General features: G+C 35.0%; 2 pseudogenes; both read left to right on the top strand.

The window, feature by feature from the left end:
- Positions 1-7,754: 7,754 nt before the first annotated feature.
- LOC103551514 (olfactory receptor 6C76-like) overlaps positions 7,755-14,401 on the top strand; it is a 38,337-nt pseudogene continuing 31,690 nt past the window's right edge.
- LOC139083403 (olfactory receptor 6C75-like) lies at positions 8,730-13,672 on the top strand (annotated as a pseudogene).

The raw sequence follows: 14,401 nt of genomic DNA, 5'->3' as shown, positions 1-14,401 counted from the left end.
AGGTTGTCCCTATAATCTCACACATTGTAAATTAACATTGTCTGATGTCATACTTCTTATGAGAATTCCTTTTCTTTTTAAAGTTAAAAATTATCTTCAAATATAGATACTAGTTAACAAACTAAGACAATTAGGGTATAAGTAGAACATCTCTATAAAAATCTACAGATTTTGAGATTGATTTAAGTACTCTTTTTCCTTCATGATTCCTATTCATGCTGGTTGGTGCTTTTGTCTGACTTGATCTAACTTGCCTTTCTATTGGGAAAAAAAAAGAATTCCCTTTTTGTTCAGAGGACTCAGGGAAACAGAATTGTGAACCAATTTTAGGAATATTCTAAGGCAGTCCTAAACTAATAATCTAAAAAAAAAAAGTTGTCCCAATTAAATACCGAGGAGGTCAGCTATTGCTGGAAGTTCATTGAGTACTATTTCCTTCCTCGTAATGGAACTATAATTTCTACACTAAATTGGAAAAATTTGAAAATATTAAAGTTTACACTTGATTGATAATTGTTGGTTCTTAATCACTCTAGAAATATGTATCATAAAGATCAGATACTTGTAGATCTGGGAATTAAAAGAATTGTAAAGTTATTACAAAAGATATGAGGAAGTCTATGCTCGTATTATTGGATGACTCAGCTCTCCCTATAACTCTATACCAGCTTCTTAGTGGCTATTATAAATGTTTGGAACCTGTATGAGCATTTTGATCACCATTATCAGAGGTCAACAAACTTTCTCTGTAAAGAGGGATATAATAATAATTTAGACTCTACAGGCCATAGAGTCTCTCAGGCAGCTACTCAGCTCTCCCTGTTGTATGAAAACAGCCATAAACCATGTGGAAACGAATGGGCTTGGCTGTCTTCCAATAAAACATTTTTTAAAAAATTGATGATGGGCCAAATTTGGCCTTGGAAGCATAATTTGCCCACCCCTGTCTTAGATTTTTCCATAAACATTGACCCACTTATTATTTCACATTGACTATAAGATTACTTGACTAAAATGTGAAAAATCAATAATAGATATAAGATTTTAAAATTTAACTCCAACTTTTATTTTTTTATTCTGAATATGAATGAGAATAATCTTATAACACATTTCCAGAGAAAAAGAAGAGGTAAGCCTTTCTAACTAATTTTGTGGACTTTGATATCATCCTTGATATCAAAAGACAATACAAGGAATGAAAAATCACCAGCAATTTGATTCATAAACTAGAAGATCGAATTTTAAAAGAAATCAATAAACCTACTACTTCATGTTACACATGATTTTATTCCAAAAGTAATCTATGATTAGAAAATCCATTTGTGGGGTTTACCACAATAATAGATTAAAGATGAAAGAAAAGTAAAATAAAAAGGAAAACACATTCTCTGACAAAATGCAGTGGCTATTTATGATTTTTAAAAATGTTTTAGTTTAATAGAGAGAACAGAACATTATTAACCTGATAAAGGTTGTCTACCAAATCAGTAGCGTAAAATACCTGTGCAGATATCACAACCAGATATGCTGTATGCTGCTTGTTTGCCTCTAATTTGAACAAGTCAACTATGAAGTGATATTTTGGAGGCAATTACAGGTCATACAAGTATGGGCAAGGTATTAAATGATAACCAAAGATTTTTTTGTTAATTTTTCCAGCTGTGTAAATTACATTGTGGTTAAGCAAGAAAACAAGCACACATTTTAGAAATTCACACTGAAAGTATATAGGAGTGATAAGGTACAATGTTTAGGTTTTCATTTAAAATACATTGGCAAAGGGAAAGAAACTAAAAAAGATAAAGCAAATATGAAAAATCTTCAATTATTCAAAATATTTATTGAGTCTGCTTGATCTGTACATGGGATTTTTTTCCAGTTCTCTATCCTTGTGCGTATTTGATAATATTCATAATTAAAAAGTACAGCAGACACCATGCTTAAATTTTGAAACAATAGCAGCATCCTTTGTAAAATCAGTTACGAGACGAAAACGCCCACTGGCACTGCTTTCATTCAGTACTCTGTTGGAAGTTCCATCTGGGGCAACAGCACAAAAACACAAATGTATTTTAAAATATTGGAAAGGAAGAAGAATCAGTCTTTATTTGCAAATAACATGATTTTCCACCCAAGACCTTAGTGCATTTACACTAAATGTTTCTTAAACCTGAAATTCTGCTCTTCCAGGTAACGGCATGGCTAACACCCTCAACTCCTTCAGCTCTCTGTCTAGATGTCACCTCAGTAAGGCCTATCCAATGACACTTTGCAAAATTATAGTAGCTCCCCACTTCCAAGTTTTTAAAATTTTCTCCTCCTTTACAAAATACTTATTATCTTATAAGATACTATATAATTTACCTATCAATTAAGTGCATTGTTAATTGTCTGTATTCTCTCACATCCCTCACCACATGAAACCAGGGATCTATGTCTACTTTGTAGACAAAATTATGTGCTCTCAGCTGTGGTGTGTGGAGCCTGCCTGTATCACTTCCCAAGAGCCAACTGTGCGTGTCTCTCCTCAATTCTTTATTCAGTGAGGTCTTTTTAGCAGCTTGAAATCTGCCATCGTGGGAGACTTTACATCATAGAAATTAACAAACTCTACACCTCTACCCCTCACTTCTATCCCCTGAGAGGCAGTTGTTTGACATTTACCAGAAGACACCAATCCTCTTCATTTAGAACATGCGTCTGCCATGTGGTGGGTCTTCAATACATATTTTTAAAATAAATAAATAAGTTTAAATAATTTAGAATGGTTCCAGGGTGACAGCAATCAAAAGCATTGACTAAATATTTTATCCAACATAAACACTATTTATATAATAATGTATATAACATTGACTTAGCTTTTAAAACAATATTCAAATAAAATGTGTCTTTCATCATAGCTAGAAATAATTAATTGAATATTTTCTAAGGCATTTGGTGTTCTTTTTACTTGTTTTATTTTCCATTAGGCCGTTTGACAGCTGCTTTTTATTTTGTATGTATTGACTTTTCATGAAGTCAGTAATAGCTCTCACATTTTGAGCATTCTAATGGTACGAATTTCCAAATGGTGCAAATTCATATTTGTTTCATAAAAACAAAACATCTTTTAACTATTTGGGTTACACCTGGTAATAGATGAGATCCAACACCATCTGACAATAAATGCATTTCTGAGATTATAAACTCAATTTATAGAATAAGAATTCAATTAAATGAGGGTCCTCAGTAAATGGTAGGCCAGTCAGACATCCTGCTGGTAGGCTTGCCTATAAAGGCTAATAATATATCACTGGAATTAATTAGTAACATGTTCTGGAATTCATCAGCAATGTAATGTCTCAGCTCACACCTTAAATAAATGTCCATTTCATGGTAGATTTAAGTCCACATTTTTCACATTTTGTGTTTGTTTTTATGGGTGATTTCATTTCTTAAAATGGTTCTCAAAGGACAGTACTAAATCCCTGAGGCTCTTATGAGCAAAATCACTGGGACGTGATTCACAGAGAAAACACCTGTTAGGTGGGTTTTTTTAAGCATGAGTCCTAGGTCCTTTGGAGGTGAGTTTAATGTTAATGAGTCCACAACGTAGTACATCCAGCAAAAGGACGAGGAGATCCACTGCTCTGTGTGAGGCCTCTCCTGAAAGTGCTGGATAACATCTGCAGCGTGTGACGATGCTGGGGAAAAGACGGAAAGCAGATAAATTCCAGATTCATATGATGGAATAAATTTTTGTTTAAGAAAACATAGTGGCAGCTTTGTTGTGAGGTTGAAAGCCAAAGAAATATATGGTCATGTTACCAACTGTTATGAAAATGTTAAACTCTTCACAACTGCTGCTAGTTGGCTAAAGATTTACAAAAGATGACAAGGTGTGAAAAACGTTAAACTTTCAGGTGAGGCAGAAAAACAAGCTGTGGAAGAGTTTTAAAAGAATCTGCTACATATTATTCAGAAAAAGATTATGTTGAAGAGCAAGTTTTCAATGCTGACGAGACTGATGAGACATTGGCAAGCTAACATATACAGCAAAAATTATGGGAACCATATAATAACAAATGGTTTTGGTTGATGAAAATGTTGTGATGGGGCCTGGCCCCATGGCCTACTGGTTAAGTTGCCAGTTCGCATACTGCGTGCGGACATGGCGCCACTCGTCAGGCCATGCTGAGGCAGCATCCCACATGCCACAACTAGAAAGACCCACAACTAAAATATACAGCTATGTACTGGAGGAATTTGGGGATAAAAAACAGAAACAAAAACTGCAAAAAAAAAAAAAAAACCCTCAAAATGTGATAGAGGCTTGAAGGAATTCAATACTCTATTTGCCTAGGAGCAAGAGTTCAGTATTGCTAATTCTGTGTTTCTGGCAACTTTATGGAACATAACTACCTCAAATAATGAGAATTAACTCTCCCCACAGACACATTGGTATATAAATGTAATAGATATGTGTGCACATGGATTCATGTGCCTACAAAGATTTCCCATCTCTGTTCACTAATAGATCCTAGGAAGAACTCAAAGTTTTTGTTTTTTTTGGAGAGATTAGCCTGAGCTAACTACTGCTAATCCTCCTCTTTTTGCTGAGGAAGACTGGCCCTGAGCTAACATTCATGCCCATCTTCCTCTACTTTATATGTGGGACGCCTACCACAGTATGGCTTTTACCAAGTGGTGCCATGTTCGCACCCGGGATCCGAACCGGCAAACCCTGGGCTGCCGAGAAGCAGAACATGTACACTTAACCACTGCGCCACCGGGCCAGCCCCTCAAAGTTTTTTTAAAAAAAAGATAAAGTCAAGTTGAAAGGACTTAGGAGCCAACTTAAAAAGGCGGCCAGAGGCGAAAGCTGAAGAATTTTAAAAATAAAATAAAGAATATACTATTGAATTATAACCCAAAGAAAAGGAATTAATATTCATTAGTGCATATTGTTATGAATAAATGATTAAATAACTAATTAAAAGTGGAAAAAGGTTAACTGTTTCTTACAGAAGAATGCCAAACAAGAAATGTAGAAAAAATGAAGGAAATACAGAATTGCTATCTTAAAAAACACAATAATAATTTCTGCAGCAAATCACTGTAGAATGCTACAATTAGGAAAATTAGAGAAAATATTTCATAAGACTTTTTATCTGGTGGGGGAGAAGACTTTAGGATGTACTAAGGAGCGTTACTTTGTTTACTATTGAAGATAAAATGAAAAAGCAGAAAGGAGTATATTAATATGCAATATACAATTTTCACTCATTTTTTTAAGTTCTCTTTTGTTTCTTTACAGTTTACACATGTCTATTTTATTAGTTTTTATTTTTTAATTTTGTAAAATGAGGGCAAATACCAAATATCGTATATTTATTTATTTTTGTGTGTTAGGAAGATGGCCCTGAACTAACATCTGTGGCCAATCTTCTTCTTTTTACTTGAGGAAGATTGTCACTGAACTAACAACTGTGCCAATCTTCCTCTATTTTATGTGGGATGCCACCACAGTATGGCCTGACAAGCAGTGCTAGGGCTGCACCTGGGATCCGAACCTGCAAACCCCAGACTGTCGAAGCAGAGCGCATGAACTTAACCACTATGCCGCTGGGCTGACCCTCATATAGTTCATTTTTTTACTATGCATACTGGATAACTAGCTGATAAACAGCACCACTTCAATCACTGGGGAAAAAATATGGTCTCAGGTGTGAATTTGAAAGTAAAGTCGAGCTAAAATACTATTATATGGATTTTTTTTGGGGGGGCATGAGGAAGATTGACCCTGAGCCAATATCCATGCCAATTTTTCTCTATTGTGTATGTGAGATGTCATCACAGCATGGTTGATGAGCTGTGTGTATGTCCGTGGCCAGGATCCAAACATGCGAACCCCGGGCTTCTGAAGCAGAGCACGGGAACCTAACTACCACTCCACCTGGCCGGCCCCCATACATGGATCTTATCGTTAGTAAACCGATATGACATACCATGGGTTTAAGACAATCTTCAATGGATTTGTTTTTAAAGGATGCTTTAAAAGATTAAATTGCTTCTTAACTTGTTTATTTATTTATTCTTAATTTAACAGATTTAATGACTTATATTCTGTCAATTTTTATGCACGTTCCATTAATTCATTACAGACAATATTGATAAAAAGCAGATGCTGCTAAAAATTTTGAAAGCACATAAATTGCTATCTGTTATTGTTTAAAATTATTATTAAAACCACTTGCTTTGCATACTGTACTGGTTTACATAGTTCCCTTCAAATATTCACGTCATCCTGGAATCTGGAGATATAAGCTTGTTTGGAAATAAGAGTCTTCACAGATGTAATCAAGTTAAGATGAAGTCATATACATTAGAGCAATTTTCCATGTATCTTTATTAATAACATGTTCTCCATAATGTATAATATTAAATAACACTTTGGCCTACAGATAGACATCATATAAACACCATTGTGATACTGTTTGTAATTAAATATGAGCTTGTTTATGGCACCTTATTCAAGTTTTCAACTTTGAGCAATAATAATATAATAGGTTGAGTTAAAATAGCTGCTGTGTTTTAATAGGCTCTTTCCTCAGTATGACCTCTGCACTGCTTAATTCACACATCCTGAATAACCTCATTTGTCTCCCAAAGAAACAGTAAAAATCAATTTAGAATCTTTGTTCAGAAAGAGTCTGGCATTTTAAGGTTATTAAATACTCCAGTTTCCATTTGATTTAAACTACTTATATGTCTATGGAACTCCTAAATTAAATGTCAAAGTAAATATGTCTCAAATAATGAATATAAGGCAACTATTATAGATGTCTTTTCAGATCAAAGCAGTGAGTAACAAGATGATGCCAGGGGAGAATATTGCTTGTACTGAACATGAGAAAATGAATCTGAGATTTCAAAAATAATGTAGAATTCTCACACTTTTCCGTAAGAAGTGAAAATTGTCCCAAGAACTATCTTTCTCATCTCTGTATTCTCAGAACCTAAGCTTGATCCCAACACATGATAAGCATCCAAAAAAGTAGTTATTGAATGAATTAATGATAGTGATTCCAATCAAAATCAGGTTTTTCTATGTCATCATTCAGTGGAGAGACGTAAAACCTTAAAGACAAGCCTGACATCTCCCGTGGTGTAGAATAATGGAGACCTCAGCCTCAGTCTAAAACATCACAATGAATTCTTTTTTTTTAAGTCTGAAATGGTTTTATTTTTTGGATTGATGCCTGAGCTAACATCTGTTGCCAATCTTTTTTTTTCCTCCTTCTCCCCAAAGCCCTCTAGTACATAGTGGTATATTCTAGTTGTAGGTTCTTCTGGCTCTGTTAGGTGGGATGCCACCTCAGCATGGCTTGATAAGCGGTGCTAGGTCCACGCCCAGGATCCGAACTGGTGAAACCCCAGGGCCACTGAAGCAGAGCGAACGAACTGAACCACTCGGCCACTGGGCCAGCCCCTACAATGAATTCCTAATATTTTCCTTGAGATTAAAGAAAAATCTACCGTTCACAACTTAGTCTGTTGCCATTTAGAAACTGCTAACCTCTATTACTTTAAGTCTCTTCTCCTTGTGAAGCTATGGATTATTATGAAAATGTCAGTACTCCTCTATATTTTTTGCCTCTGATTTCAGGCCACTATCACCCAAATATCGTATTCTAAACTGTGTACTAATTTGGACTATTGTTTAAGCTTGGTGACTTGAGAACACCTGTCTCCATGGTGCCATTTGTTTGTTCATCAACAAATCCCCCTGAGTCCATTGTAAATGAAGCAGAAAGAATTGTGGCCAGGGCTAGCCGGAATAACATTTCCTCTGCACACAAGATCATATCATCCTGCCCACCAAGCTTGGGAAGACATTACTCAGCCTTCAGTTCAACTATAACTTATTTCATTTCAAGTACCAAGATAATACTTCTTAAGTGGCAACAGGTAAGGTATCCCAGAACCTCAGATCCTTAGAGAAATCTGGGCTGATGTATAGAAATGTAACATACACCCTTTTTGTAAATGTTGTAGAGGAGTTCTTGGAATTATTCTTTATTATCAATATTTTGGATATTTGATTACAAATATAAGATGACAGAAGAGAAATAGATTGCAAAGCTTTTTGAAAAATCCCAAAGCACGTTATTTAAACAAATTAAAGAAGCCATTAGAAATGACTTTGACTAAACCAGTCATATTTACCATAAAAGTAAGTACATCTTTGATAGTTTCTTTGAGGAATATATTTTCTGCTTTAATGGTGTACAGTTATACTTTATACAAGTAACATCAATTATGCACGGCATTATGTATAAATAAAATTAAACTGCACACTTTATACGAAATATATAAACGAAGGAAAGTGATGATTGAGTCATCTCTGAAGATTGTAAAAGTTTGAATGGGGAAGGAGAAAGAAATGCTTATTTAAAATGGAAAAAATAAAAAATGTATATGCAGAAGAAAGTAACAACAGAAAAGTATCTTCAAAAAGTATTATGGTATATTGGGAGTAAACTCTCAGAGTTTTACTTGAGAAGGTTTAATCTCAGGGGTTTTAATCTTTTTTTTCTTGTTTTCTAGAATATATAGAAACATTCAGAAGACAGAGATTTATACTTAAATATGTAAGAATACAATGCAGGAAACATAGAAATAATGAGTTATACGCCATAAGGTATAACAGAGTTTTAAAAAATATTTTGTTTCTATGTACTAGAAAATCATTTTTCTCTAAAAGCAAAAGACAGAAATAATCTTTAAAAAAAATGTATGTCCATGTACAGGCATGAAAGTTTGTGCGTGTGTGAGTTTCTTTGCTGATGTCACAGCTTTCTTATTTCTTCCTCTATTTTATAACTAAAACAGAGTGTATCAGTATAAAAAAAGAAAATAATGAGAACTTACACAGAAGTAACAGAACTTATTCTTCTTGGATTGACAAATGACCACAGTGGCAGGTTGTACTTTTCCTGTTTCTGCTTGCTACTCACATGCTAAGTGTAACTGGGAACCTGATCATTATCATTCTCACCCTTTCAGATCCCCATCTGCAGATTCTGATGAATTCTTCCTTCCAAACTTCTCATTCCTAGAAATATCATTCACATCTGTCTACAATCCCAAATTACTTGTCGCCATTGTGACAAGGGACAGAACCATTTCCTATAATGGTTGTGTGGCTCGGTTATTTTTTCCAACTTCCTGGGGGTAATAGAATTTTACCTTCTGGCCGCCATGTCCTATGACCGCTATGTGGCCATCTGCAAACCTCTACATTACACAACCATAATGAGCAACAGAGTCTGTATCCTTCTTGTCCTTAGCTCATGGCTTGCAGGATTCCTGATCATCTTTCCACCAATACCCTGCTGCTGCAGTTGGATTTCTGTGCCTCCAATATAATTGGCCATTTTATCTGTGACTCTTCTCCAGTTCTGCAGCTTTCTTGCACGAACACTCGCTTTCTAGAACTCACGGAATTTTTTTAGCTGTGTTAACTCTCATGGTCACCTTAACACTAGCTATTCTCTCCTACACATATATCATCCGGACAATTCTGAGAATTCCTTCCACGAGTCAAAGGAAAAAGCCTTTTCCATGTGTTCTTCCCACCAGATAGTTGTCTCCCCGTCTTGGACAGCTGCATCTTCACGTTCATTAAGCCTTCTGCAAGGGAAAGACTGACTTTAAGCAAAGGGGTAGCTGTGCTCAATACCTCAGTGGCTCCTCTCTTGAATCCTTTCATATACACACTAAGAAATGAACAAGTGAAGCAAGCCTTCAAGACCCTGCTCCAGAGAATGGTCTTTTCTTCAAATAAATGAATGTGATTATGTGAAAAATGTGCCCCTGAAAACAAAGCTGAAGGAAATTCAATGCTCCTCTCTATGCGCATTCTGTCAACACTTCATTTCATTGTTTCAGTTAGGCATATTTATATATCATCAATGCCTCTTGTTATTAGCCTAAAAACGAGGTTCTAACTATTTTAAGTTATATAGAAAATGGTCAATCTCTCACCTGTGTAATCAAATTTTATATGTCAATAATTTCCATTGTTTCTCATATAAAAGTGAGGTAGATTGTGAATTCATCCAGAAAAAACAAATTGCTAAAACATAAGAAGCTTGAAACTTGAGGATATTATGCTAAGTGAACTAAGACAGAGAAAGACAAATACTGCTTGATCTCACTTATATGTGGAATCAAAAAAAATTAAATTAAATAAAAATAAATTTAAAACCCAAACTCATAGTATAGAAGATCACACTTGTGATTATTAGAAAGTGGTGGACGGGAACGATTGGATGAAGATCCTCAAAAAGTACCCACTTCCAGTCATAAGATGAATAAGTACAAGGGATGTAATGGACAACCTGATGACTATAGTTAACACTGCTGTATGATATATAGGAAAGTTGTTCAGAGAGTAGATCCGAAGAGTACTCATCACAAGGAGAAAAACGTTGTTTTTCTTTTTTTGTATCTATATGAGATGAAGAAGTTTAACTAAACTCTTGCGGTAATCATTTCATGATATATGTAAGCTGAACAACGTAATTGAAATGAACTATGGGTATCTCAATTAAAATATAAAAAGCATTGCCTTGTAAATAGTGAACATGCTTTATTTATATTAACAAAAAAACATAAAACTATTCAGAAAATTTCTAAGTATATTGTTGAGAGACGACTATACAAATTTTTGAAAATTAAAGATACGTTAATTTCAGAGTTGACATTTATTTATTTAACAAACATAATTGAGCGACACTGTACCACACAGTGCTGTAGGCTTTGAGAACAGTATGTTGAACTAATTATAGCCCCTATTTTCACTAAGTTTACATTCCATGTGTGAAAAGATTCTTAACTATTGAATAATTGATATTTGTATGTGTATTTATACGTGTAGGTATATTTGTATGTATGTGTATCCAGGTAGTTGTAGTTTTCTGTAAAGAAAAATTAAGATAAAGTGAGAATGATGAAGTTGCTATTTAAGAAATTACATTTTAAACAATAAAATGCTATGTTTTCTTCATCACATTGTCTAACTGAATATGTATTTATAAATATATATGCCTTTTGTTGATGACGTAGAGACCCATGAACTCACACGTATTAGATGAAAAGTGGTGGCTTAAGAGAAATTGGCCTCTCAATAAAGATAGAAGAACATTAATAATTATTCTGAGCATGGCATTTGGAATATAAAGAAAAGAATTCCAGAGGCTGGAAAGAGTATGTATAAAGACAGACTAGTGAGAGGAAATATGACACACTGCAAGATGGAAAACAGTTCCGTATCAGTTAATATACATGTGTGTTTTGTTTTTGGGGGGAAGATTAGCCCTGAGCTAACATCCACCACCAATCCTCCTCTTTTTGCTAAGGCAAATGGCCCTGAGCTAACGTCTCTGCCCATCTTCCTCTGTTTTATATGTAGGACACCTGCCACAGCATGGCTTGATAAGCAGTGCGTGGGTGTGCAAACTTAATCACTGCACCACAGGGCTGGCCCCAATATATATATTTTGAAAGTCTCAAACGTACAATTGAGTGGTCTCCTAGAGTTTTACAGAACCAGTCTTTGCCTACTAGGATGCCTTTCCAAAGTTTTTCAGACAGCTGTCATTTATCCTCAAATTTCCAAGTTAATCAATGCCATTACATTCACATGGAAAGTCAATATTTTCCCAGGTGTTTTTGCATAAGATTTGAATTTTAAAACCTAGACACAAATTTAAAATCTAACATTTGTTTGCTGTTTGACACTAGGATAATCTACCTAGGCTCTTTAAATTAAATTCCAATATAAAGCCTGCTTTTCTAATTGAAAAAAGCCTTCTTTGATATACCATAGAATAGAGATGTGGAGATATTTTTTAAGTATCATCATCAAACTTGAACATGAATACTTCTATTTAGGTTCACTATTATGTTTCTGAAAACATCACATATTTAGTTAAATATTTCCTAGAGAGTTATAAAACCAAATTAATAATTTTAGACTTCACAGGTGATCTATATTCTGGGCAGATATGTTAGAAAAACATAGCGGTATTACGTTTCCAAAATGAATTCATAGTGGAATGTTTTGAAGATGAACAAATCAGAGAAATAAATTAAAAAATGAAGTGAATCTAGCCATGCATAAGAGAACATCACAGATTGAAATTATATGATTAAAATGATAAAATTTTAGCAATAGATTAAGTATCTATTTGTGGGTGACTTCAATCACTGTCATAACATAAAAATAGAGAAATGAATATGAAGAAAGGGTAGCTGATATGGGCTGTAGTTTTCAATAGGCTTTAGTGGTATTCTTTTATAAAAACCAAAGGTAATATTTTAAAGTAGTAAAGATGCATTTTTTTTTTTTTTTTTTTGCTGTATCCTTCAGGGCTTGTCTTGTTTATTTCTTAGAGTATATATAAAAGGGCTTAATGCAAGTGTAACTGAAGTACTGAGTACTGATACCCCCTTGTTTAAAGCTACCCTTTCCTCTGCAGAAGATTTAATAAACATAAGAATACAACTACCATAAGAGACAGAGACAACAATCATGTGGGAGGAACAGCTAGGAAAAGCCGCTTTCTTCTGCTGGGCAGAAGGGATCTTCAGATTTGTTCTTATGATATTTGCATAGAAAACCATTACCAGTGCCAGGAGTGTGACAGTGGCAAAAAATAGTCACAATTTTATGCTTATTTTGTCCAATTCCAGCACTCTTCGTTTCTTCGTATAGATCCAAGTTCTGACTAATATCATATTCCTCCTGTCTGAAGAATTTTCCTTAGCATTTCTTGTGGATTATGTCTTTGGTTAGTAAATTACTCAATTTTTATTCGCATGAGAAATTCTTTATTTCTCTTTCTCTTCTAAAGCATATTTTTGCTATGCAGAGATATCTTGGTTGACTTTTTTTTCTTTCAGAACTTACAGATGTCATTACATTGTCCTTTCAGTTTCAAGGTTTTGTATGAGTCTGCTCCAATTCCTATTCTTCTTCTTCTGAAACAATCCTGCCTCTCGCAGCCTTCTCAATTTTCTCTTTGTCTTTGGTGCTTGGTAATATGAATATAATACGCCTAGGTTTGTTTTTCTTCATAATTCTCCAGCTTGGTATTCTATAAACATTTTGGATTGGTGATTTCATATCTGTCACCAATTTTGGAAAATTCTTAGCCATTAATTCTTTAAGTATTTCTCCAAGAAATTTTGTATTCAGCTAGTCAAGAGTTGAGCTCTGTTTTAAGTTTGTTGTGGCTATGAGGTCCTTCAGTCATCACGGATTTCAGATCCCTCCAGTGACACTTATGTTTATTGTGCGGGCTATTTTACCAGAGTGTTTTCTGAATATGTGTCCTCACTTGGCTTGGGTGCTCCTGTGTGATTTTGGCTGTTTTCTTTGCACCGTTCACAGAGAATCTGTCTTTTGCAGCTCTTCTAGCTGTATTTGCTGTTACGATTACTCAAGTGTTTGTTAGCGTTGGATGAGGTGGGATGCAGAGGAAGGTCACATTCTCTGATGTTCTAATTGAGCCTGAGTCTTAGGGAGATAATGAGAACCTGGATTTTGAGCATTTTGTCTTCACAAGTGTTTCTTTTCATTATCCTCATTTAATGCTGGATCTCTCACACATTTCTACCCTTTTGCCAGGACACAGATATTTTTCCCCTGTTCCTCTTTGACAACTCCATGGATTGCCATCAGGCCATCAGGATACAATTTTGTGGCTCTACTCCCAGAAGTTTGAGGTGTTTTTTCCTTAATGGATATGTGGGAGATAAGTCTTGTCTGAATTTCACAGGTAATTGACGTTCCTCTCTCATAGCAGGGGCCCTTAGATTACATTTTTTTTCCCCTCCCTTGAAGATTTGGTTTTTGTCTCATAGACGATTTAGGGCAATAAGTCGGAGGGGAGTTTCAGCAGCGGTGGCTGCTCCACTCCCCAACCCACAGCACCATGGGGAGTGCTTGCTCAAGATTCTCCCTCGTGGGCGTCCTAGGGGAAACATGTGGAAGAGAGTTCAAATCTCCCTCTGTTGGCAACTTCTACTGGCTCTACATTCTCCTGCCAGCCACACTTAGCGTTTAATTCGTTAAAAGTTTCTAGCTGCATACTCAAATATTTGCAGGCTTACGTGATGTTTGCTTTATTTCTGGCACAGAAAAGCAAATATTTGGACTCTCTTTCTGCCTTAGGGTGCATATCTGTCTTTAGAGTTAGGATTAATTGTTTGATTAAAATCTTCAGTTCTTTCATGAGTTTAGAAAAGTCATTAATTTGTAGTTTATCAATTTTTTATATTGCTGTGAGAGTGGGAAATTTTTTTCAACCTTTTTACTGCTATGAGCTAAAGTAGAGTCCCTTGATTATCT

This window comes from Equus przewalskii, chromosome 5 (assembly GCF_037783145.1).
Source record: "Equus przewalskii isolate Varuska chromosome 5, EquPr2, whole genome shotgun sequence".
In the NCBI taxonomy this organism is placed as follows: Eukaryota; Metazoa; Chordata; class Mammalia; order Perissodactyla; family Equidae; genus Equus; species Equus przewalskii.
Note: the sequence above shows the minus strand (reverse complement) of the source record. Positions and strands in the feature narration are given on the sequence as shown.